The following is a 26,756-nucleotide window of genomic DNA, read 5'->3' on the forward strand; positions in this document are numbered from 1 at the left end:
GGATGCTGAAGTCTCGATTGAGGCGATGGACGATTATTTCCCTGCTGCTGCCGGTACTGGAGTAGCAAATCAGTCTATGCTCGCACGGTTTCGCCTCATCGGCGATGCTAAACTCTGGTGGAAACAGTGGTGCCGTGACAAGGAAGTCACCGAGCATTTCAAACGTGGGAAGACATCAAGCAGGCAGTGAAGGAAAGATATCTTCCTCCATCCCATGAATCCATAAAGATGAATGAGTTTTTTAGTCTTAGACAGTGCAGCTTAACTCTTGAGGATTACTATTCCAAATTTATTACCCTTCGGAAGTATGCCCCAGCTATGACTACTTCCCAGCAAGTGGCTCGTTTCTGCCAAGGGCTAAATGAACCCCTAGATTCCTGCCTTGAAGCAATGAGGCCAAGTACATTACAGGATGCTCTCATACGAGCAAAGCCCCTTGTGAAAGAAATGAAGGATAACAAACCGAAGAATCAAAAGAGATCTTACCCTGAGGCAAACCTTAGAGATCAACCCTACAAGAAACCTCAACAGAATTTTCCCTACTATAACAGAGGGCGACAAGACAACTCTTTTGTCCCCCGCTCGTATGCTGCTTCTTCCAGAGAAGGCCCTCAGTGTTTTGAGTGCAATGAACCGGGACACTTTAGAGCCAACTGTCCCAAGATGGCAACATCATTTCCCCAAGGTAGCAGAGGAAATCAAGGCCGTGGAACCCCTATCCACCAAGGTGCAAGAGGCAGTGGCTGTGGTGGCAGAGACCGCGGAGGAGCAGTTGCTAGAACTGCCTGTGTTATAAAAGTGAAGAACCGACCTTGGAAACGGCTAAAGAAGAGCGCGCCACCGTTCATGCGGCAGTAGAACACCAAGGTCCGAATAAACAATTTGGTGTAATCCAAACCCCCGCCACTCATCACGGTAAGCCATTTCAGCTTTTGATTGATTGTGGCAGTACCCATTCATTCCTTTCTCCTAGGTGTTTACAAAAATTAAACTTGGGTCAAAAAACAGCTAGAAGAATGATTGTAGAGTTAGCTGGTAGGAAAGAAGTAGTATCTCGCCACTCTATGGGAAACCTTGATTTTGAGTTGGGTAATGAGCAAACTCATGGTCACTTTAGAGTCTTGCCACTAGGAATTTATGATGGAATCCTTAGAGTGGATTGGTTAATTGTAAACAAAGCTAGCATTCATTATAACCAGGGGAGTATCACTTTTGAAAATGAGCATGGCCAAGTAATATCTGTTCAGGGGATCACAAGAAAACCTAAATCTAGGGTAGTCAAGGCAAAACATCTTCTCAAGGGAACACGTAAGGGTCAGCAAGTTTTCTTAGTCAAACTCAACAAAGTCATTGAACCTAGTATGGAGACAGAACCGTCTTTGCTCCAAGAATTCTCTGACATCTTCCCTGACGAGCTTACAGGGTTACCGCCTCCTCGAGAAGTCGACCATGAAATCAAGGTGATCCTTGGAGCTCAACCCGTCTCAAAAACTCCCTATAAAATGTCCCTTCCTGAAGCCATTGAACTTAAGGAGCAACTTTCCCAACTCATTGAACGAGGATTTGTACGCCCCAGTAACTCTCCTTGGGGAGCACCTGTTCTTTTCCAAAAAAAGAAGGACAGGACTCTCCGCCTCTGCATAGATTATCGAGGGCTAAATCAAGTCACTGTCAAGAATAAGTATCCTATCCCTCGCATCAACGAACTTCTTGGCAGGCTTCATGGGGCCAAAGTCTTCTCAAAAATAGATTTGAGGTCTGGTTACTATCAGATCAAAGTCAAGGAAGCAAATATACCCAAAACAGCCTTCAATACCCGTTATGGCCACTATGAGTTTACTGTAATGTCATTCGGGTTAACCAATGCTCCTGCAACCTTCAACCGCCTAATGCAAGATATATTCCGCCCTTACTTGGATGAGTTTGTGCTTGTTTTCTTTGATGACATCTTAATCTACTCCAAATCAATGGAAGAGCATGAGGAGCATGTGCGCAGAGTTCTACAATTGCTGCGCAGACACAAACTCTATTCCAAGAAGAGCAAATGTACCTTCTTTACTCATCAAATTGAGTATCTTGGATTCATCGTCTCCAAAGATGGCATCTCAGTAGACCCCGCCAAGGTCAAGGATATTCTAGAATGGGCACCCCCTAAATCAGTTCGTGAAGTTCGTGGGTTCTTGGGAATCACGGGTTGGTATAGGATTTTTATCAAAGATTATGCCTTGGTAGCTGCACCTTTGACGAATCTTCTTAAGAAGGATTGCAAAATAGTGTGGCTGCCAATCCATCAAAACAGCTTTGATCAGCTGAAAGTCATTATTACTTCTGCCCCAGTCTTAAAGCTTCCTGATTTCTCCAAGGAATTTGAAGTGGTTACCAATGCTAGTAGTCTGGCACTTGGTGGTGTCTTAGGCCAAGAAGGAAGACCAGTCGCTTATACTTCCCGCAAGCTGAAGCAACATGAAGCAAATTATGCCACCCATGATTTGGAGCTCTTAGCAGTTGTTCACTGCCTCAAATTATGGAGACATTATCTCTTAGGGGGCAAGTTCCAGCTTGAAACTGACCACAAAAGTCTAAAGTGGATCTTCACCCAGCCTAACCTCAACATGCAGCAAAGGAGATGGATTGAAATTTTACAAGAATATGACTTCGACATCAAATTCCGCCCTGGGAAAGATAATGTGGTAGCAGATGCGCTTAGCCGCAAATCTTTCTTGAATGCAATTTCAATGCCAAATAATCCCATACTGGTCAAGGTGGAAGAAGCCTCATCTCATGATCCAGATTATCAGAGGATGATAAAGTTAGTAGAAGAAGGGGGACATTCAGAGAAAGAGAAGAATCTAATCAAGGGATACTCCACTCATGAAGGAAGCCTCTACTTCAATCACAGGCTATGTATCCCTAAGGATCCTGCTTTAAAGAAACTAATCCTCCATGAAGCTCATGATAGCCCTATTGCAGGACACCCAGGTTATGCAAAAACATTAAATGCTGTAAGAAGGAGCTTTCATTGGGCAGGCTTGAAAAATGATGTGCTTCGGTACTTGAAACAATGTCTCTCATGCCAAAGGATCAAAGCTGAAAGGGTCAAGATGCCTGGAAAACTTCAACCCTTAGATATTCCCCAAATGAAGTGGGAGTGCATTAGTATGGATTTTGTCACAAGTCTCCCCACTGTTCAAGGAGGATATGACTCCATTCTAGTAGTAGTGGACTTACTTACCAAAGTAGCTCACCTTATACCAGCAAAGAAGAACTTCAAAGCTTCTGATGTCGCTCGAATATTCATCAAGGAAGTCCTCAAACTTCATGGTCTCCCAAAAAGGATAGTAAGTGATCGGGATTCTGACTTCACTTCAAAATTATGGCAGTCTTTATTTCAAGCCCTGGGAACTCAACTTTGCCTTAGCACAGCTTATCATCCAGAGATTGATGGCCAGACTGAGAGAGTCAATCAAGTAATTAAAGACATTCTCAGAGCATACTGTGGACGGGAACCCAGAAGGTGGATTCAATACCTTACTCTGGTAGAATTTGCCTACAATGCATCTTATCATCAAAGCATAGGAATGTCACCATTCAAGGCACTCTATGGGCAAGAATGCCTGTCTCCTCTAAATTACTCTGATCCAACCATAAGAGTTGAGGCATCCAGGAAAATGCTCGAAGAAATGGAGGAACAAACCAAGGCAATCCAAAAGGATATTAAAGCTGCCCAAGATCGACAAAAGCTTTATGCTGACAACAAGAGGACTGAAAGGATCTTCAAAGAAGGAGACAGAGTTCTTCTACGAGTGTGACCCAAACGAAGTTCTCTATCACTTGGGAAATATAAGAAGCTCAGCCCTAGGTATTGTGGTCCCTATACAGTTATCAAGTGTCTAGGTAAAAGTGCCTATAAACTCCAACTCCCAGTCCATATCAAAGTCCATAATGTATTTCATGTAAGTTTGTTAAAACCATATGTCCCCAGTCTCGATCATATTCTTGATGATGAACAAGTTGTAATCCCTACTCAAGGAGTCCTTGAATTACAGCCCAGTAGTATCATAGATTCTAGGGAAAGGCAACTCCGAAATAGAACTCTTGTAGAACATCTAGTACAGTGGAAAGATTACCCTGAAGAGGATGCAACTTGGGAAGATGAAGCTACACTCTTAAAGGATTATCCCCAATTCATGACGAGATGAGGACATCTCGATTTCTTTAAGGGGGGAAGGATGTAACATACCCATCTTCACTAGCAAAGAAATGTCCATGTAATTATGTGCTTGTTTTCTTTGATGACATCAAATCAATGGTGGAAGAGCATGAGGAGCATGTGCGTAGAGTTCTGCAATTGCTGTGCAGACACAAACTCTATGCCAAGAAGAGCAAATGTACCTACTTTACTCATCAAATTAAGTATCTTGGATTCATTGTCTGCAAAGATGGCATCTCAGTAGACCCCGCCAAGGTCAAGGATATTCTAGAATGGCACCCCCTTAATCAGTTCGTGAAGTTCGTGGGTTCTTGGGAATCACGGGTTGGTATAGGATTTTTATCAAAGATTATGCCTTGGTAGCTGCACCTTTGACGAATCTTCTTAAGAAGGATTGCAAAATAGTGTGGCTGCCAATCCATCAAAACAACTTTGATCAGCTGAAAGTCATTATTACTTCTGCCCCAGTCTTAAAGCTTCCTGATTTCTCCAAGGAATTTGAAGTGGTTACCAATGCTAGTAGTCTGGCACTTGGTGGTGTCTTAGGCCAAGAAGGAAGACCAGTCGCTTATACTTCCCGCAAGCTGAAGCAACATGAAGCAAATTATGCCACCCATGATTTGGAGCTCTTAGCAGTTGTTCACTGCCTCAAATTATGGAGACATTATCTCTTAGGGGGCAAGTTCCAGCTTGTAACTGACCACAAAAGTCTAAAGTGGATCTTCACCCAGCCTAACCTCAACATGCAGCAAAGGAGATGGATTGAAATTTTACAAGAATATGACTTCGACATCAAATTCCGCCCTGGGAAAGATAATTTGGTAGCAGATGCGCTTAGCCGCAAATCTTTCTTGAATGCAATTTCAATGCCAAATAATCCCATACTGGTCAAGGTGGAAGAAGCCTCATCTCATGATCCAGATTATCAGAGGATGATAAAGTTAGTAGAAGAAGGGGGACATTCAGAGAAAGAGAAGAATCTAATCAAGGGATACTCCACTCATGAAGGAAGCCTCTACTTCAATCACAGGCTATGTATCCCTAAGGATCCTGCTTTTTAAAGAAACTAATCCTCCATGAAGCTCATGATAGCCCTGTTTGTAGGACACCCAGGTTATGCAAAAACATTAAATGCTGTAAGAAGGAGCTTTCATTGGGAAGGCTTGAAAAATGATGTGCTTCAGTACTTGAAGCAATGTCTCTCATGCCAAAGGATCAAAGCTGAAAGGGTCAAGATGCCTGGAAAACTTCAACCCTTAGATATTCCCCAAATGAAGTGGGAGTGCATTAGTATGGATTTTGTCACAAGTCTCCCCACTGTTCAAGGAGGATATGACTCCATTCTACTAGTAGTGGACTTACTTACCAAAGTAGCTCACCTTATACCAGCAAAGAAGACCTTCAAAGCTTCTGATGTCGCTCGAATATTCATCAAGGAAGTCCTCAAACTTCACGGTCTCCCAAAAAGGATAGTAAGTGATCGGGATTCTGACTTCACTTCAAAATTTTGGCAGTCTTTATTTCAAGCCCTGGGAACTCAACTTTGCTTTAGCATAGCTTATCATCCAGAGACCGATGGCCAGACTGAGAGAGTCAATCAAGTAATTGAAGATATTCTCAAAGCATACTGTGGACGGGAACCCAGAAGGTGGATTCAATACCTTCCTCTGGTAGAATTTGCCTACAATGCGTCTTATCATCAAAGCATAGGAATGTCACCATTCAAGGCACTCTATGGACAAGAATGCCTGTCTCCTTTAAATTACTCTGATCCAACCATAAGAGTTGAGGCATCCAAGAAAATGCTCGAAGAAATGGAGGAACAAACCAAGGCAATCCAAAAGGATATTAAAGCTGCCCAAGATCGACAAAAGCTTTATGCTGACAACAAGAGGACTGAAAGGATCTTCAAAGAAGGAGACAGAGTTCTTCTACGAGTGCGACCCAAATGAAGTTCTCTATCACTTGGGAAATATAAGAAGCTCAGCCCTAGGTATTGTGGTCCCTATACAGTTATCAAGTGTCTAGGTAAAAGTGCCTATAAACTCCAACTCCCAGCCCATATCAAAGTCCATAATGTATTTCATGTAAGTTTGTTAAAACCATATGTCCCCAGTCTCGATCATATTCTTGATGATGAACAAGTTGTAATCCCTACTCAAGGAGTCCTTGAATTATAGCCCAGTAGTATCATAGATTCTAGGGAAAGGCAACTCCGAAATAGAACTCTTGTAGAACATCTAGTACAGTGGAAAGATTACCCTAAAGAGGATGCAACAATGAAGTTACGAATTATGTGATGTTGTATTCAATAAATTGCGTTGAAATTGTTATCTTCATGAATTGTGAATGCTATATTTAGTAAATTGCATTGAAGTTGTTATCTTTAGAATTCAAGATTTTTTTTGGCTTCAACGCTAACTCCGTTCCGTGCTTGTGTAGCCGGGCAGCGTCGTTAGCAAAGCCCGGGAATGGCCCAAGGTATCCCTCATACCTTTGGGAGAATAAGGATTGCCGATTGAGGCGAGAGATTATGAGGCTGCCTAGTTCTGAGGGCCCAGGCTCTAGTGCGGTAAATAAGCCCACCCTAGTGTGCAGACATCCCTATGAGGGGCGGGAGGATCGAGCGATGGAGCCTGAGAGAGCGACAGGCCGGCTTGAGTCCTCACCAGCGGCCGACGATGAGGTGTATGGTCCCATAGGGTTTTGCCTAACATGTAGAGGCTGGAAGGCCGAATTCTAGATCATCGGCAGAATAAGAATAAGAGAGCCGGTTTGGCTTGTATGGAATTGGTTCATGTATAAACTTTTTATATAATTACATCTTATCTTTGGTATGATTGTATTGTGTAAGAAGGCTGTTTTAACGAACCTTGTGAAAAAGGGCCTTAATTAAGGAATATGTTTATTTATGTCAAACAGTGTGGTAGGATTAATTAGAAAACAAATTGATGCGTGGGTGGAAAGTGGGAGGATGGAATGCCCTGACGGCACCATCCTACGGACGGGTGGACCCGATTAGTCAGGTAGCTTTCCAACAGATTAAGTGAAAGTCCTATGCTAGATAGTTAGGTTCCTGGGCAACTCTATTCTAGAAGACTAGGCCAGCGGCTGTGCCTTGCATAAGATGAGGAAAAAAGCGTTGTCCCTAGAAATCAAGTCTAGTAGTTGCCCAATTTATGATCAATTGCCCTAAGGGTGATTTGATGTTTAGAAAATCATGCTTTCCCTACACGGGATAGAGCTAGGTCATACCTATAAATCGTATCCTTGAATCTCTATAGGGTCAAGGTGTCGATGAATAGGAAATGTTTCCCAAGATAAGACTTAGCGGAGTATCTTAAGTGTTTCTCCCATTTTAGAAGGGAGGAACCTTACAATTTAGGTGCTTCAAACCACATGACAAGTCATGGGGAATGGTTCAAGGAGATGAAAAACCCGGAAAGACCAGGTTTTGTGGAAACAGGGGATGACACTGCTCACCCAATTGCCCATGTTGGAGATGTGCCATTATCTATGCAGGATAGCAAAGTGAAGTACCTTGCAGATGTACTTCACGTTTCGAACATAACAAAGAATCTGGTTTCAGTTGGCCAGATGATTGAGCAGGGTTTGCAGGTTCGGTTTAACCCTGATGGGTGTTATGTTGAAGATTTTAAAGACAAGTGCAGGTTGGTTGCAAAAGGCAACAGAGTGGGCAGAATGTTTACGTTGAATGTAGACATGCCTGAAATGAGTGCTGCGATGTTTGCAAATGGTTCAAGAATTATTGCAGACAGAGACATTTGGCATAAAAGGATTGGACATGTGAATGTGCAGAGATTGAAGTCTATGCAAACTAAAGGAATTGTGACAGGGCTGCCAAAATTTAAAGTGGAAGGTATGCAGAAAATATGTGAAGCATGCCAATTTGGGAAGCAAACAAAGCATGTGTTTCCACGTAACAGATATGTGAGCAGAAATACACTAGATGTTGTGCATTCAGATATGGTCCTACGAAGACCATATCTATGGGGTCCTACAAAAGACCATATCTATGGGAGGCTGCAGATATTATGTGACATTTATCGATGACCACACAAGGAAAGTGTGGGTATATTTCATGAAGGAGAAGAGTGAGGTGTTCACTCACTTTCAGAATTTCAGAGTTTTGGTTGAAAAGCAAACAGGAAAATATGTAAAGTGCCTAAGGTCAGATGGAGGGGGGAGAGTATTTCTCCTATGAGTTCTCTGAATTTTTGAAGAAGAATGGTATTCGGAGACAGTTTACTCCATAGCAAAATGGAGTTGCTGAGCGGGAAAACAAGCACATTGCTGAGATTACGCGAGCATTGATGGAAGAGAAGAATATGCCGCATAGTTATTGGACTGAGGCTATTTCTACAATAGTATACATCATGAACAGGACTCCAACTACAGCCATACATGATGTAGCTCCAGAGGAGAGGTTTAGTGGCAAAAAACCTGATTTGTCTCATCTGAAAGTTTTTGGATGCATTGCATATGTGCATGTGCCAGATGAGCTGAGAACTAAGCTAGATCCGAAAGCTGAAAAATGTGTGTTTATTGGATATTCCCTCGAGCAAAAGGGATACAGGTATTATAATCCTGCTACTATACGAGAGTTGAGGGTAAGCAGGGATGTTGTCTTTGATGAGATGAGCAGCTGTATGCTGCTGAAAAAGAAGCTGTTGGGGCTGATGTGAGTGGAAGTGTGGTTGCACAGAATGCAGGTCAGCAATCACAGTCTTTGAGTGGACCAGGAGAGTCCTCATCTAGTGGGTCTGTTGACCATGGAGTGGCAGGCTGCGTCATAGTACCAGTCCTGCAAATGTGATTAGTACATCACGTAAAGGAAAAGAGAAAGTGGTTGAGCCCCTTGGTATGCCTGACATTTCTGCAGGGCATTCTCATGTTGATGGAGAGTCTAGTGGCTCAGATATGAGCCTTGATGAGGAGCTTGGGATCCCAGCTATGAGAACACCTGGTGTAAAGAAGGCTATGGAAGCCATGAATGAAAAGCTTTGAAGATCTGGGAGAGTGAAAAATCCTGTGCAGAGATTTACCTATGATGGTTATGTGGCACATCACTATGCATATATGGCAAAGGTTATGCAGGTTGTTGAGCCCACATGCATTAATGAGGCTATTGGAAATGTGTGTTGGGAGAAAGCTATGGATGAGGAGATGGATGCACTATATGGAAATGAAACTTGGGATTTAGTGCAATTGCCTGAAGGCAAGAAAGCCATTGGATGCAAGTGGGTGTATAAAGTTAAACATAACAGTGATGGAAGCATAAACAGGTACAAGGCTAGATTGGTAGCCAAAGGATATACGTAGACATATGGCATTGATTATGAGGAAACTTTCAGCCCAGTTGCCAAGATGGCAACAGTGAGAGTTGTGATAGCAGTGGCTGCATCAAAGCAATGGTCTTTACATCAGATGGATGTAAAGAATGCATTCTTGCATGGGGATTTGCAAGAAGAGGTGTATATGTTGCAGCCACCTAGATATGAGGATGTGAGTCACCCCAAGCATGTTTGTCAGTTGAAGAAAGCCTTGGATGGCTTAAAACAAGCACCAAGAGCATGGTCTGACAAGATTTCTGAATATCTTGTCACTATTGGCTTTCATGTAGCCAATGCAGATTTCTCGCTGTATGTGAGACATGGTGATAGAGGGGTTGTGCTTATTGTCATCTATGTAGATGACTTGATCATTATGGGGGACCATGATGCAAAGATCTTTGATGTAAAGATCTTGCTTAGACAGAAGTTCGAGATGAAGGATCTGGGGGAGCTCAGATATTTCTTGGGCATTGAGGTGATTAGGTCACCACATGGTATTGGATTACTGCAGAGACAGTATGGCTTGGACATGTTGTCCAAGTATGGTATGACAGGCTGTAAGCCTATTGGAAGCTTGATCTACATGATGATCACCAGACCAGATTTGAGCTATGCTGTTGGGTTGGTGAGTCAGTTTATGCAAGTTCCACGGAAACCGCATTTGGATGCAGTGAGACGCATACTGAGGTATGTGAGGTCTACTTTGCATTGTGGACTATTCTATGAGACTGGGACAGAGATATGTGTACATGGGTACACAGATGCTAATTGGGCTGGTAATATCTCAGACAGAAGATCTACCAGTGGCTTCATGTTTTCTTTAGGGAGTGCTGCTGTGACTTGGAGCAGCAAGAAGCAGCCTACGGTTGCTCTATCGAGTACAGAGGCCGAGTAGAGGAGTTGCTATGGCAGCATGTGAGGTAGCTTGGTTGAGAAAGCTACTTGCAGATTTGGGTCTATCAATGGATAGACAAGTTGTCATTTTCTGTGACAACATTAGCAGTATACAATTAGCCAAGAACCCAGTCTTTCATGCTCGCACGAAGCATATAGAGGTCCACTACCACTTTGTCAGAGAGAAGGTCTTGGCAGGAGACCTTGACCTTGTTTATGTCAACACAGAGGATCAGGTAGCTGACATCTTCACCAAAGCATTGGGTACAGAGAAGCTCCACAGATTCAGGGCTTCGCTTGGTGTACATGAGATGGAGTTGAGCTCGAGGGGGAGTGTTGAGATATCGAGCTCATCCAGTGAGGCGGTGGACACTGATGACCCGCCTGGGGGATAGGCCCCACACTTACACCACTGGCATGGTTGGTGAGATCTTGGGTGATATACGGCCAGTGGGATGATAGGCTGTGTGACAGCCATTCTAGAGACTGGCATAGTTATAGCGCCAGCTCATTTAGTCGGGTTCACACTATAGAGAACCCGTGTATGTATTGGTTGAGTACCTTTCATATTATGTGCACTCTTATCTTTGTATTTGGTGTGTTTAGTGTTGAGTGAAGAAGAAGAAGATTTCAGCCTCTCACCTTGTGTGTTCTCTATTAGGGTTTTGTGAGTGTGTGTGTGCTTGCAAGAGCTCAAGCTCTCTTCCCCCCTGCATCTTTTCAGTCAAGGGGATAGGGAAGTCAAGGACCGAGAGTGCAGAGACCAGCCCCTTCCTATCAGTCAACCATCTTGTCAAAATCAGGGCAATCCCAGGAGAACTCCAGCTCAGCCATTTGCCTTTGTCTAGAGTAGCCTCAGAAGTCCTTCCCCAGAACTAGGGCAACCAAAGAGAAAGAGTTTCACCTTAGACTGCAACAGCCAGAGCAGTCACAATAACAGAAGTAGTGGAAGAAGAAAGAGGACAGATTTATGTAGCAATTGAAAACCAAGGGCCTTGTATTTTAAATTGTTCAGGAGATTACAAAGATAAAGAATTTCTATAACAAAATTCTTCTCAAAAGTAGTAAGAAGATATTGCCATATATCATGAAGTAGGAAGATTGAATACATCTAGCATAAGAGAATCATGAAGAGCAGATAAGATATACCGACGAGCACCTTTATCACATGACGAATCCAATTCAAGTAATCAATTTTCCATTGCTCAAAAATAGGACCAACAATAATAAGAGCGTTATCATGTTCTGCATCATCAATAGGCTGAGACGGACAGAAAAGATTGCCCAAAACAATATCAGAAAGATCGTCACTTTCAAGTATCAACATCATCTTGGCCTTCCATCCTGGAAATCCTTGGCCTTGAAATAGGGGAACAGATCATTGACCAGATGGAAAACCATTGACGAGAATAGAAGCTACCATCTCGGATTGTAAGAATATGTATAGAATGAGATCACAGAATTTACATGAAACGAGAACATAAATAAGGAGGACCCTGAAAGTTATATGAGATATGTGCACGAAAAGCGAGTAGCAAGAACTTGTCAAATATAAAACGTGATTTACAAGCTACAAAAAAGCAAGTGGCGATAAAAAGGAGTATTTGAAAATAGAAGAAACAAGATATGCAATAAGAGAGTAACTCCAAAAACAGTTGGAGTACTGTTATTTTGAGACGTGGACAAGCCCAAAAATTGGCTATTTTTTGATTAAAACATGAAAAGCGTGTATAACACACGAAAGATAAGAAAATTTTGTTGCACGAAAAACACCATAACTTTAAACTTCAAACTCCTATGAAGCCGATCAAATACTCAGAATTTACCGCACGAGCTGCACGTTGCCTGTTTTCTTGTTTCAAGTGCTGTTTACCTTAAATGGCATAACTTTTGATAGGAATATCAGATTGACAAACCAATTGACTCTATAGAAAGCTTGGGATGTCGTGCATACAATAAAAACTTGTTAACAATTGTGTTTCTATAATACAATTCCAATTAGGATAAGATAGGATGGTCCAAATCAATCATCCAAGGACCTACATAAACTTGTTAATAGTGATTAACTAGAATTCTACAAAATATGAATAAGAGATTGAATGAAACATAGAACATGCATATGAATGGAATTAACACAATTGATACTTCCTTTCTCTTCTCTTCACAATAGCAAGATCGATGATGCTCTAATACCATGTTAGAAATACACGAACGAGAGGAGGAAGAGAGTTACACCATATACGCTTCCAAAAGACTAGTTCATATTGATTATGAGTTTTTATATATAGGTGAGATCTAGGTTAAGTTAGGGTGTGATATATATAGCTCCAACCAAGCCTGCATGACTACATGGCATAAACTTGATAAGGCCAAGAAGGAAATAGTTGTGAATCAAATCAAAAGTGAGTTTATGATAGCACCAAGTAGTGAAGAGTTCTATCTTAGATAGATAAAAGATCACATGGTGAGCGTGATGAAGCACTGGTGCAACGACATCACATGCAAGGTAAAGTGAGGGGGACAAACACTATAACACATCGAGGGCACAACAATGTTTTCTACCAGCATTTCAGTAGCGTTTTTTTTGTTGAGAGGTTGGGGATTCCATTCTCGCTGCTCCGCAGCAAAATTTCTCTACTAAGCAATGCTCTTTTTAACAGTGAAATTTTGCTGCTCCACAACAAAATTTCGTTGTTGAATAGCAAAAATAGTAGCAAAATTACGTTGCTATTTTTGCTGCATGAAATTCCAGAGAGTTGTTGGATGCTGAATTCTAAAAATACATATTAAATGCACACAGAAAATGATATATAGTGTTAAAAAAACATCCATTAAAACCCTTGGAGCTATGTTTCGAGCAAAAAAAAAAAAAGATAGTTGAAAACTTTTGAGAAGCGAAACAATGTCAAGATCATGAATCTATCCCATCTTGTAATAAATGCATATGTGCTGCTTTATCAATGTCTATATCTAAAGCTCAATGAAAAGATGGGGTTCCATATCAATATCAATATCACTATCATGATCCAATGAAGCATTATCATGATTGATAGGTGACTCACCATCTTCTTTCGATTGATGTTCCTCATGCTCTTCATCAGCCCCATCCAAAATGTTTTCTTCATTGTCTTCTTCCAATGAGCCAATTTGAGGGAGTACTTGCACCTCTTCTAGAGATTTGGCCTCCACATCTTGATCTTGAAAGATATGTTTTGAACAAGGGAAAACTTGTATAACATACCACCACTTTGGATCAATTTGATCTACGTGAAACACAACCTAATATTACAAAGCAAAGGGGTTACACTTTTATTATACTACATCAAGATTTAATTTGGGATTGGTTGGGTTACTAACCTATTGACAGTGTTGAGTTACGAAGATATCTTTCTCATCATTCCAAAACTTGGTGGAATCAATTTGAAAGAACCCATTTGGATGTTTCTTCATGGTTGCTTGAGCACCTCTATATATCACCTTGAACCATTTGATATCAAAGATAAATAGAATAAAAGATCTAAATCTCTAACCTCAAGAATATCCTGAGTTCTACAATCCTCAAGATTGGTATCATGTCCTACTGGCTCGACTTTCTTGCTCAAAAGTTGCCATCACACCACAATCAAATGTGTTTCTTTTAGAATCCACATGCTTTGTGCAAAAGTGACTTCCCTCTGACCATTGCATTATATAGTTTGTAATAACATTAAACAAAAGCATGACATTTAGGATAGTGCATTAAACAAGGTATATACATGAGATAGAGATGAAGAATGTACTTACTTGAGAGTCACATCCTCTTGCATACTCATGCTTTTGCGATGCCACCGATATTTCCATACAAAGCCATTCTATATTGATCACATTTGGTAGAGGTTCCAAGTATCTTTTTCCCCTTCTGAAAGCTCTTCTCTCATCTTTTCATCTATTGATTTCATCCTTGTATCTCCCAATCCACTTCTCCATGATGGAACTATTTAGAATGCAGAATGTATTCACCTTGTAGCGTAATGCTTCATCCAGTATTTGTTGCCTTCCTTTTCCGTGAGGCACATTAGTGATTAGTCGGTCATCCTCCTTATTGTTCCACAATCATGGCATGGAAGGATCTATGTGAGATAGATGTTTTGAGATATACACAAGGGAATGTTGCATCAACCATCGCTCTACCATGCTTGCTTTTGGCCTTGCTCTTTGTCTCACAAAGTCCTTTAAGGTTTTCATGAACCTTTCAAGAAAAAACATCCATCGAACATGAACAACACCACACAATGCCACTTCATCAAAAAAATGCACCACAAGATGCAATTGGCTAGTGAGAATTGTTCTAGGAAAGTTGTCCTCGATCACACACACTACCTCAATAGCATATTGAGATAAGCCATCTCAATGGTTGCAGGATCTATCTCCTTTAAGGATATGTACCTACATAGATAGAAATTATGTGTACTATTTACCAATACATATTTACCAATACATAACTTGTGAGCTCATGAGAATTCCAAATAAGCAATATAACTTAGTGAATTGAAGAGAAGATTCATACCTCACCAAGCTTCCCATTTTGTAAATAGCCTCTCTCACCTTCTTGTCTTCACCAACTATAGCAATTGGAAGAATAAACTATGCATAGAAAAAAATGGAAGTTAGTATATAAGCTTACAAATAATGTACCACAAAGAGAAAATGAATAAGTGAATGTTTATATACCTGTAATATCTTGGGCCAATCATGTGTCTTCAGGCCATATAATTGTTCCTCTCCTTTCTTTTTAGTCTTTATGAAGGCACCCTTCAATGAATGTATTACTCCTGTTGGTGTACGAAAAGAGGCGATCACACTTTTCACCTTATTTTGCTCCCTCTTGGTTAATACCCATGCCTTTGGTAGGACTATTTTTCCACTCACTTTCAATTGGCCATGCACTTTGAAGGTGTCCAATGGTTTGTAAGTCATCCCTTGCACCCTTTTTATCTCTTTTACCAATTAAATGGTCCCAAATTAATTTTCTCATCATCATACATATATATATCTTCCATGACATACGCATGGGTGTCCTAAGCACTGTGAGCCCGTGCATCGGTGAGACATGGCACATACTTGGAATGTGAAGGAAGGAGAAATTGATAATGTTTGTCATACACCACCTTCTTAAGTGTAGAGGGTCTTTCTGAAACAAGTGATGGTCCGCAAATTGGACATGCATAATGTTCGGAGGTTGCTAAACCTATTTTAAAATTGAGATGATTGAGATAGAGATATAAACTTAAAGTTTAAACGCTAAAGCCTTATGCATATAAGGTTCAAGTAGGTACTTGAGCACTCCGAGAACCTGGGATAGTCGTGCATCATCCAAAGCAAAGCTCCTTTCACCTCCGCCTCACGCCTATTTATTGGCCTTGAAATGTCATGTACTATGATGCCTCACCATAGTTTCTCAAGCTCCTCTCGAGGTACACATCCATGTTTTCCATCTTATACTTGCTTGGTACAAGGAGAGCAAGCATGACATGACCTTCTTGATTGCCACCCATGGAGGGAGGTTGTAATTCACCAATACAATTTCACCAATACAATAGGCCAAGTAGACCATGATGTGGACTTGAAGCCAAACACCATCCATGCCCAAGCCAAGAAGTAAGTGAAGAGTCTCATCTTTAAACTTTGGCCATTAATGCTCCACATGTTGCCATGCTAGTGAATCAGTACGATCCTCATGATGCCATTAGTCGAGCGATGAGTAGCATGCCACATCATGAGTTCTACAATCCCCTTACATTTAAACATGTGCTGGATGCAAGGAATGATAGGGAAGTGTCTCAAAACCTTTCATGGAACTTTATCTCCTTTTACAAATCATCACTATAGTGGCTCTCCCCACATTGTAGACATTGTGTTGTATCTTTATTAATCCCTCTAAATACCATGCAATCATTGGGACATGCATGTATTTTTGTGTAATCCATACGTAGCATAGAGAGCATTTTACAACACCCATTATGCAATAGGGTTATGCATAGGCCTTATGGAATAGGGCTTATGGAATAGGGCTTATGCATAGCTTATGCATAGGGTATGCATAAGCTCATGCATAAGCTATGCATAAGCCCTATGCATAGCCCTCTTATGCAATAGGGCTAGGCTATGCACAGCCCTCTTATGCAATAGGTCTAGGCTATGTATAAGCCCTATGCATATCCCCCTTATGCAATAGGTCTAGGCTATGTATAAGCCCTATGCATATCCCTCTTATGCATAGCCTTATGCATAGGCCTTATGCAATAGGGCTTATGCATAGCCTTATGTATAGGCCTTATGCAATAGGATTATGCATAGGCCTTATGCAATAGGGCTTGTGCATAGCCTTATACATAGGGCTTATGCATAAGGCTTATGAATAGCCTTATGCATAGGCTATGCGCATAAGCCCTATGCATAGCCCTCTTCTGCAATAGGGCTAGGCTATGCATAAGCCCTCTTATGCAATAGGGCTAGGCTATGCATAAGCCCTATGCATAGCCCTCTCATACAATAGGGCTATGCATAAGCCCTATGCATAGCCCTCTTATGCATAGGCCTTATTCATACCCTTATGCATAGCCCTCTTATGAAATAGGTCCTATGCATATGCAATAGGGCTATGCATAGGCTGTATGCATAAGACTCATGCATAGGCCATATGCATGAGGCTTATGCGTAGGCCCTATGCATAGGTCGTATGCATAGGCCTTGTGAACTAATGTTTTGATTTATTATGATAATCTTTTGTAGGTCTATTCCAATGAATAACCACCAAGGGCATAGGCCACGTAGTAGCGGTTCATACGGATTTGTGCCAGAGATTAGGTTTAGGTCAAGAGCCTATAGGCCTTATGCAATAGGGCTTATGCATAGGCCTTATGCAATAGGGCTTATGCATAGGCCTTATGCATAGCCGTATGCATAGGCCTTATGCATAGCGTATACATAGGCCTTATGCAAATCATATGCATAGGCCATATGCATGGTTCATATGCATACGGCCTATGCATACGGCCTATGCATAAGCCCTATGCATATAGCCTATGCATAGGGTATGCATACGCTATGCATAGCATATGGTTTAGACTATGCACACGCTATGGTTTATGCATAGAGATATGGGGCATTGTTATATGCCATCTAGAATGCTATTTATATCAGGTTAGGAGTGGTTATCCGCAAGTAGGTGGTTATATAGCCAGTCGATGCCATGGGGGCAGACTACACCACTTGGCTATATATACATAAAGTTTTTACAATCGGACCTGTCGACGTCGTGGGGAAAATCTACCCCACTTGCTCAGTCGGGGCAAACCAGAGGGCCGAGTGGTGTGGGGCCGAGTGGTGAAGGCCCATCACAATATGGTTGTGATGAGCCTCCACCACCTTCCTCTACTACACCCACCCTTTCTCCCTCACGTCTGTCTTCAGCACGATGACGATGTAGTAGGGAGTCTGGGGGGTTAGTAGACGTGCTAGCAAGGGGGAGCAGGCTACTTTTGCTTTGGTAAAAGTATCACTAGGTCTCTCGATGCATCTCCCCAATAGGACAGCTCTTCATCTACACATTATGAGCCAGCCCCCAAGAGACCCATTCCACTGTTCGATCTAATCAATTTTAAGAAGTTTTATTTTTTAATGCAAAGTTAATGCATTTCATTAACTTTGTTAAGAAAAAAATGTATACCATTAGGGGGCATTTGAACATATTTTGGGCCTTTTGCTAATGAAATTAATTAGCAACGGACCAATAGGAATAGAGGATTGTGCACATTTGGTCTCCTTTGAAAATATAGGGAGGGAGACTAGGATGTAGGGAGGGGGACTAGGCTTTCAGTACTAATAATTACACTTGTCCCTCTAAAAAAGTAGGGGGTTTAGGGTAGGTATGGTCCCACCATTTTTGTGGCTCAAAAAATCCTTAAAATTTTAAAAATTTTGAGATTCCCCTAAAACTCACTTTTCTCCCCAAGAACCTATCTCAAATTTTATTATAGTCAAAAAATTTATTTTCAAGTCCGCTTTCCCTCTTAAACGTCCAAATTAAACTCTTCCTCCCTTCCTCTTCCATCTCTATCTCATTTGCCCAACCCTAATGAAACCATCAAGCCCAAAACCTTAATCTGCATAGCATCTTCGCGTTTTCTTTCTCTATCTCATTTGCCCAACCCTAATCTTACTACTATAGCTTCACAATTGATATGGCTGCAACACGAAGAAGACCAAAAGATGAGATTGAGGAGATCTCACTGTACAATAAGAGGGACGATGATGGTGCTTGGGTGGGTGAGAGAGACATTTTGCAAGGGTGTTTGGGTTTTCTTGCAGCCTACACCATTTGGTCCGCACCAAAGTTCGACGACGAGATGTGATGGAGCTTCATTGGAAGGGTCATTTAGAGGGATTCAAAAAGTCGAGCAATGGAGACTTGGTGGCCATTGTACAACATGTGTACACGGCACGAGACATACATCTTCGTAAACAAACTCGATTCCCATGCAACTGTAAGTATCAAAGGGAAGGAAGGAGGCTTGTGATATTACGATAGCTATATCTTTCATGTTTAATGATCTTATTTTTGGGTTGTAGATATTTTTTCTTCCAACTTGGTAGAGGAGCAACCATTATGAAGCCTTACCGAAACATTTCAAGCACTCCATGTAGACATTGGTGAGGCATTGTTTTCTTGTTGTTGGTAAAACCAGTGCATACCTTCTTAAGAAAAAGATCTTCTTTCACCGGCATCCTATGTGGTGCCAATGCATGATGTTGGGTAAGGTAAAGATCATCACATCTCCTCTCCTCTCTTCTGTTGAATCGCCAACTCTCCTGATGCTTGGATAGTTATGGTTATGAAATCAAAGATGCTTTGTGACATACAATAATCTTCACATCTTCTCTCCTCTCTTCTGTTGAATGGCCAACTCCTGATGCTTGGACAGTTATGGTTATGAAATCAAAGATGCTTTGTGACATACAATAATCTTTAAAGTTTACAAAGCCATCTCGATCTATGGGTCTCAGCTGGGTATGTCCAATTCATCTTTTTGTTAAGATGTTCAATTAATTTACTTTCTCACAAACACCTACCATGTTTGTGTGCAATAAAGTACTAGGTGATGACATGGTTGCCTTGCTTGGAGAGCAGTGGGACATTGTAGAGGGGCATCATAAGGATGATACATTCAAGTGCAAAATAGTAGAGTCCAGTGTTACATTTCGGTATCTTAAAGCTCATGCTACCTTATACATTCGCTTTTATTAAGAATGGTGGATGAAGAAAAATAGTAGTTGGGTCCCATTGCAAGCAGATGAACAAGTTGTTTTGCCTCTTGACATATGCGTTAGGTTGCCCAATGGTGTGGTAGAAATTGTAAGTGCAAGCAGACATTGGGAGCCTACTAAATATTAGGGAGCACCTCAATATCATGGGAAGTGAAGATATAAGTGGGGCACAATTCAAGGTGAAGAATAGAAAGATTCGAATGTGAATGGAGTCGAAGACCTTGGTAGATGTTGATTGGGAATATGATTGTATAAGCATGACTTAATAAGAAAGCTTTGGAGTTTTTATGAAGTATATTTACTCTTTGGATTTTGTAAATTTACGTATGTAATTCATCAATGAAAATTTTTGTCTTGTAAAGTCTGTGTCTTTGTAATTTTTTAGGTTGTTCTTTTAGAATTACAATATTCAGACCTCTTTTTATGAATCCCTTTAAGAGTTCTAATATTTTTCTTTTAGAGATGTACTCGAGTCACGAGATGACAATTATGGCACAATATCTCAAAACCATTATAAACTCAAGTAAAAATGTGTTTTGAGTTAAAAAAAACATCACAGCATGACAATTATGGCACAATATCTCAAAAGCATTACAAACTCAAGTAAAAATGTGTTTTTGAGTAAAAAAACATCACAACATGAAAAGAGAACTTACATGCAAGATTATAAAATTATAAGAAAATTTACAACTATTTACAATGATAAATAGAGAGGAGAATAAAGCTTTCTATTTTATCTCCATCTCCTTTGGTTTTGTCTCCATGTCCCCCTTTGTCTTCTCTGGTTTTGTAGCCTCCTTTGTCTCCATGTCCCCCTTTGTCTTCGCTAGTTTTGTGGCCTCCTTTGTAAACTTGAACTTGAGTTCCTTCTTAGCTTTCTTGCCCCAACACCCTTCTTGGCACCTACTTGAGGACCACTTTTCTTTGAGGTATTTCTTGTTTTAGTACCTTTGGTTTCTTTATGTGTGCCTTGTTGAGGAGCACCCTTGGTTTCTTTTTGTACAGTTCCTTGCTTAAACATAAAATGCTTTATAGGTGAATGTAAAGGCATTTTCTTCTTCTTTTTAGATGGAGAGGCTGGCCTTGGGGGTGGTGGAGAATCTGGATCATTTGGAGTAATTGAATTATTCAAAACTATATGGCTAGCTCTTGCACAAACACTCCATATCCAAAACTCGTGAATCCAAGAATCTATTAAATTAAAAAAACTTTTTAGATTTAAGAACCAAGAACTATAGAAAATAAGTTCAAAAATTAAGTATACTACAAAAATAGTGGGTTTTTTATTTAACCTACATTGCTATCAATCTCGGTATATTTAGATAAAAGATATTTCCACACATTGGCAATAACATGTCATCCACATGAGGTAGAATCTTTTTGTAAAGCCGCTGGCTGATTCAAAAACTTATACTCTACCTCCTTTTTATAATTTGGATATTCATCTTCACTAGCTGCAATAGCTCTCTTACATGCCCTATTAAAAACTGGTTCAGGGTTTGTGTCTGGAAAGGTTCTCCCTGAATTATCTTTCTCGAAGGTAATATTTCAATTACTACTTTACTGAATTCAAAACTAAACATGAATTCCTATGAGGAATAAATTAGTCATTTATCTAAATATCGACTTCGATAGTTTTTCTGAATTTTCTCATTATCATCCTGGAGAATATAAAACGGTATAATTTTCCTTCATTGAGTATTTACTTATTCATTTTTCCAATATTCATGGGATTTAAACATAGGATTAAAGAGAACTCTTATTTTGATAAAAAAATTCTTTTATGCATCCATTTATGCAAAAAAATTCAATAATGATGAAAGTAACACTTTTATAATAAAAAATTTTCTTTTATGCAACTATTTATGCATAAAAATCCATTTTGATGAAAGTAACACTTTTATAATTAAAAAAATTCTTTTGTGCATCCTTTTATGCATAAAAATCAATAATGATGAAAGTAACACTTTTATAGTTAAAAAAATCAATATGCATCTTTCTATGCATAGAATTCAATTCTATTAAAAATCAATATGCATCTTTCTATGCATAGAATTCAATTCTATTAAAAATCACTCTTTTATAAAAAATAATCAATATGCATCTTTCTATGCATAAATGAAAATGACACTTTTAGAATACACTAACGATGGGGATTACTCTTTTTTATTAATAAAAGATGAACTTTATTTCACAATTTTTTTAGAAAATTTTACCATAACCTCCTTTGTATGGCTGACCATTTTTCAATTTTTCTAACCTTAATCTACTTAGGAATTATCCCCAATTGGTTTAAAGCATTCTAAACTAATCAATTTTTCTAACCTTAATCTACTTAAGAATTATCCCCAATTGGTTTAAAGCATTCTAAACTAATCAATTTTCACTTTTCAGAGAGAAACAATATGAAAAGTTTAATTCCAAATATTAGATCACTTAACTAGGATAAAGAAGGGCTGATTTTAAGAATGAGAGGGGAAAAGCCTTTCCAAGAAGGCATAGCATCTGTTTAGCATTTTAAGATAATAAACAATTTAGAAAACCATTAAAAGAATAAAGAAAAATATAAGATTTCTGACTTACATAAAATCTAGGAGCTTTCCTTTGGCTTGATGGTTTGAGGGTTCTACTCTTTTTTGCAACAAGAGTGGCCACCAATTCTTTAGAAGAGGGAATGGTCAAAAACTAGTGAATTATTAAGAAATTCACAGTTCTTGGCTCTTGGGAGGAGTAGAGTAACAATGCATAAAACACTATTAAGCTACAACAAAGGGGGAGGCTTCTATTTGTAGGAAAAAGTGAGCTCCTAACCAAGCAAACTGATTCTAGAATTTTCCAGTTCAGTTTGGTCAATTTTTGACCATTTTTAGATCAGTTTAGCTTACTTTTTGGAACTAGACTTGAATTAGGAGAGAGGAGAGATGAAATATCTCAATTTTTGATGATTTAAAACTCCACCACATGTGTGAAGTAGGCACCTCATTGATGAGTGGGGGAATCCCTATTGTGAGGTGTCAAAAATCTATTTTTTTAGAATTCCTTTGGTCCTTAGTCCACTCTTCATCTTATGTGAGCATTTACTCATCTTTGGGGGAGATTTTCTTTATTTCTTCTATTTATCTTCTCCACACATTTGGATGAATCTGATTGGCCCCTCAAAACCTTAATTTAAAATTTTTCAAAAATCTGGACCCCTAGAGTAAGGCCTCTACTTGATTTCTAATTACCTTCTGAAAATCTTTTTGAACTTCTATTTCGGGGAAACTCATTTTAATAAGAAGAGATATTTTTCCATCCAAAATATTCAAAATGTGAATAACCTCTCTCTAGAACATTTTCTCTCTCTAGGCCAAAACAAGTAGAAACAAGATCTTTTATATTTTTGAAGAGGGATTTGATTACAAGGGAAGATGCTAGACATCTTGAGAGGCTGGGGAGGAAATGGTTCCATTGTGATAGTGAATGTCAGCTTGATTTTGTGGAGCCAATCCATTCCAAGGATCCCGTCGAAAACTCCCAAAGGTATAACTCTGAACTGACAGTCAGTTAAATTCCCATCTAGATTGAACTCAATACAATCGGTCTCAAGGTGAGTGAAAAGAATCTTCCCACTTGCCAATTCAACTTGCATAGGTTTCGCTGATTTCTGATCTAAGACTAGCTTACGCAAGCATCTAGGGAAAATGAAAGAATGAGTATTGCCTGAATCAATCAAAAGCTTAAAAGGCTTACCCTGATACTCAGCTGGAGTATGAATGATGGAGAATTGACGGTTTGGCCCTTGGTTTTCATTTGCAGCATAAATCTGTCCTCTTTTCTCTTCCACCACTTTGCAATTGTGACTGCTCTCGCTGATGCAGTCTGAGGCTAAACTCTTTCTCTTTGGTTGCCCCAGTTCTAGGAAGGAGCTCTGAGGCTACTTTGGACAAAGGCAGATGGCTGAGCTGGAGTTCTTTTGGGATTTCCTTGATTTGGGCAAGATGGACCTTGATTTGACTGATAGGAAGGGGTTGGTCTTTGCACTCTCGGTCCTTGGCTTCCCTGTCCCCTTGACATGGCAGGAGTCGGGCCGTCTTTCAACTGGTGACCAAAACCCTGGCATCCAAAACAACGGTTCTCACTTTCTGAGCTCATCCCTCTGAATCCTTGAAATAGGTGGGGCTCCTAAGATAGTGTTCTGGGGGAAGGGTCTTCCTTCACTTCTGAATCTTCCCGCATCCTAATTCTGATTTGGGCCTTGCTGCCTCTTTGGGGGAGGAAAGTTTGAAGTACTTCCTGGGGTTTGGAATCTTTTAAAATTTGAGGAGGCAGGCTTTGGCGGGACCTTAACAACAAAGGCTTTAGCAAAGTCCTTTGCCATTCTTACTGCTTTGGCCATTGAGACAGGTTTGGCATTCTTCACGAAGGTGTCCAATGGCTCGTCATTCCTCGAATGAACCTGGCCCCATCAGCTGCTCTTCATCCAACTGAGGGGAAAATTTGAGGAGAAGGGCAAAAGCTTGATGGTACTGTTCAATTGTCCGGCTATCCTGCTTTAGTTCCAAGAACTCATTCATCTTAGTTTCAAGGAAGCTCGGAGGACAAAACCTCTTTCTCAAGTAAGCTTTAAGATCGGTCCAGGTCTGGGTATTTTGGTCGAGACGGTTAGTCTCGTAGTGGTTCCTCCAAGCGACCCTGGCCGTTTCCACAATCTTTAACCAGGTGAGAGCCATCTTGCTTCTCTCATTGTAGCCAGTTACATCAAAGTATTCCTCCATTGTAGCCAGTTACATCAAAGTATTCCTCCAATGCCTCAATCGACTTTTCCACTACTTCACCTAACTGTTCCCCTTCACCCTTGAAGGGACCAGGTTGGGATCTGTGCAGGGCTTTTCAAACATCTGGATCTAACTCTTTGTCATCGGTTAGAGGATCCGGTTGCCTCACATGGGCCGCGCGCCTCATGATTCTGACAAAATGAGATTTTTATCAACTTAACTTTGATAACAAATTTATGATTATTTAATTTTTATGATTTATTCTTTAAATAGATAATTATTTCATCATACTTCATGAAACAAGATTAACCATATTCACAATCATGAAAAAAAATTTAAAACTTTTTTGCAAAATATCATTTATTATCAAAAGTTTTCGATATATACATAGAACATCACGGCTCCCAAAAATCACTGCCTCAATCGTATTCACATAAAGAAGCGAAACTGCGAAGGAGACATGCCATGGTACACACGATTCATTACACAAAGAGGTGCTGTAATTCTATCTCTAGGGATAAAGCGGCTAAGCCTAAAAAATCGGCATGAAGTTCTGAAATTACTGGGTGAATGATCAAAGAGTTGAACATGTTGAACAAGCCCTAGCCTTATCAGAATCATGGCTAAGGAAATATTTTGCCTGAGCCTGACTGGTACTGACATCCCCCAGAGAACCACATATACCGACGTCTCTCACGAGGATCAGGAAAGTAAAGACTCTCAAAATGACGTGCAAGACTCACTCTGCTTACTCGGGTTGTAGCAGAGCTGATGAGGTGGTCAAATGCAAAGACTATCATATCCTGACTCTGGGAGGAATGCCAGATAGATTCGGGGTATCCATCTATAAATTTCCAATTTAATTTATTAGTTTTCCATTATCGAAGTTCATTCAACATAATATAAACAAGTGAAAACATTATTTCCCAGATTTACTTTAAAATTTTTAAGCTATCTCTACTGCTGTTACATAAATTTACAATAGCGCTCTGATACCAACTGTGAGATCCCACTACTCCCTCTGCGCACCGATTCCCGGATGGTAGCAGCAGCGGAAGTAGCTCCCTCTTGCGGCGCGGGGCAGGATTTTACACTCCGGGCCTCGTCCTCGAATGTCCGAGCACAAGACTAAGCTGGCGGTCATTCCGAAAACCGAAACCGGGAAAATTTTCCATGCCCGGAAAGCGGGGACGATTCCACCATTTTGAATTTCTTAACGAATTTTTTTCTAACGAAGTCAAGACTGATCTAACCTTCATCTGAATAAACCAGATAGAAGGGAAACTATAATAGACTTAACTTGAAGGAATCAACGTTTTTTTCCTAATTGAATTAGGCACAACCGTTGATCTATTCATTTGACTTAATTTGAAGGGAAACTATAACAGACTTAACTTGAAGGAATCAACGCTTTCTCCATGTCGAGGAACATTGTGTTTTAGTCTTGTAACCTCCTCTCCTTGGCAAGAAGGATTGCTATCATATTATCATAAGTCCTCTCTCTAGACACTCTAAGTGTAGAGAAGACTTCCTTGAACTTGTCTATATCTTCAAGACTAAAGAAGAGGACAACCTTCTTGTCATCTTCATCAAAGTTGGCAGTGAGGGTAGCAAGTTATTATAATAAAGAACTAATAGTGCTCAAGTGTTATTAAAGTGAGTGATGCTCCTTCATTTTCAATGTCTAGTTTTTTGTTTTAAAGAACATTTTTGAATCGTTAATCTTATTGTCAAATATATTTTCCAACTTATTCCATAACTGCTTTGTAGTTTTGTCAAAGTCAATGTGACGTATTAAATTATTTACAAGACCTAGGTCAATATGGGCAAGTGCTTTATCACTATGGTCCACCCATGCCTTGACATGTAAGGTTTTTACATGTTTCACATTTGTAATGGTCATTTTTCATACATGTTTTCTAGAATAATACAACCTTTGGATAGAGAGAGCTCATGTTACTTTACAATGCACGGTCTACAATGTTGTATCCTTTGGAATAAAGAATTCTCTCTCTCTCATTCTCTCTCTCTCTCTCTCTCTCTCTCTCTCTCTCTCTCTCTCTCTCTCTCTCTCCAATGATATAACCTTTGGAATAAAGAGTCCTCCCATTACTTTTAATGCATGGTCTCTATAATGATATATCCTTTGGAATAAAGAGTCCTCCCGTTGCTTTTTAATGCATGGTCTCTATAATGATATATCCTTTGGAATAAAGAGTCCTCCCATTACTTTTA

This window comes from Cibotium barometz, chromosome 6 (genome assembly GCF_041138505.1).
Source record: "Cibotium barometz isolate CiBa-2024 chromosome 6, ASM4113850v1, whole genome shotgun sequence".
Classification (NCBI taxonomy): Eukaryota; Viridiplantae; Streptophyta; class Polypodiopsida; order Cyatheales; family Cibotiaceae; genus Cibotium; species Cibotium barometz.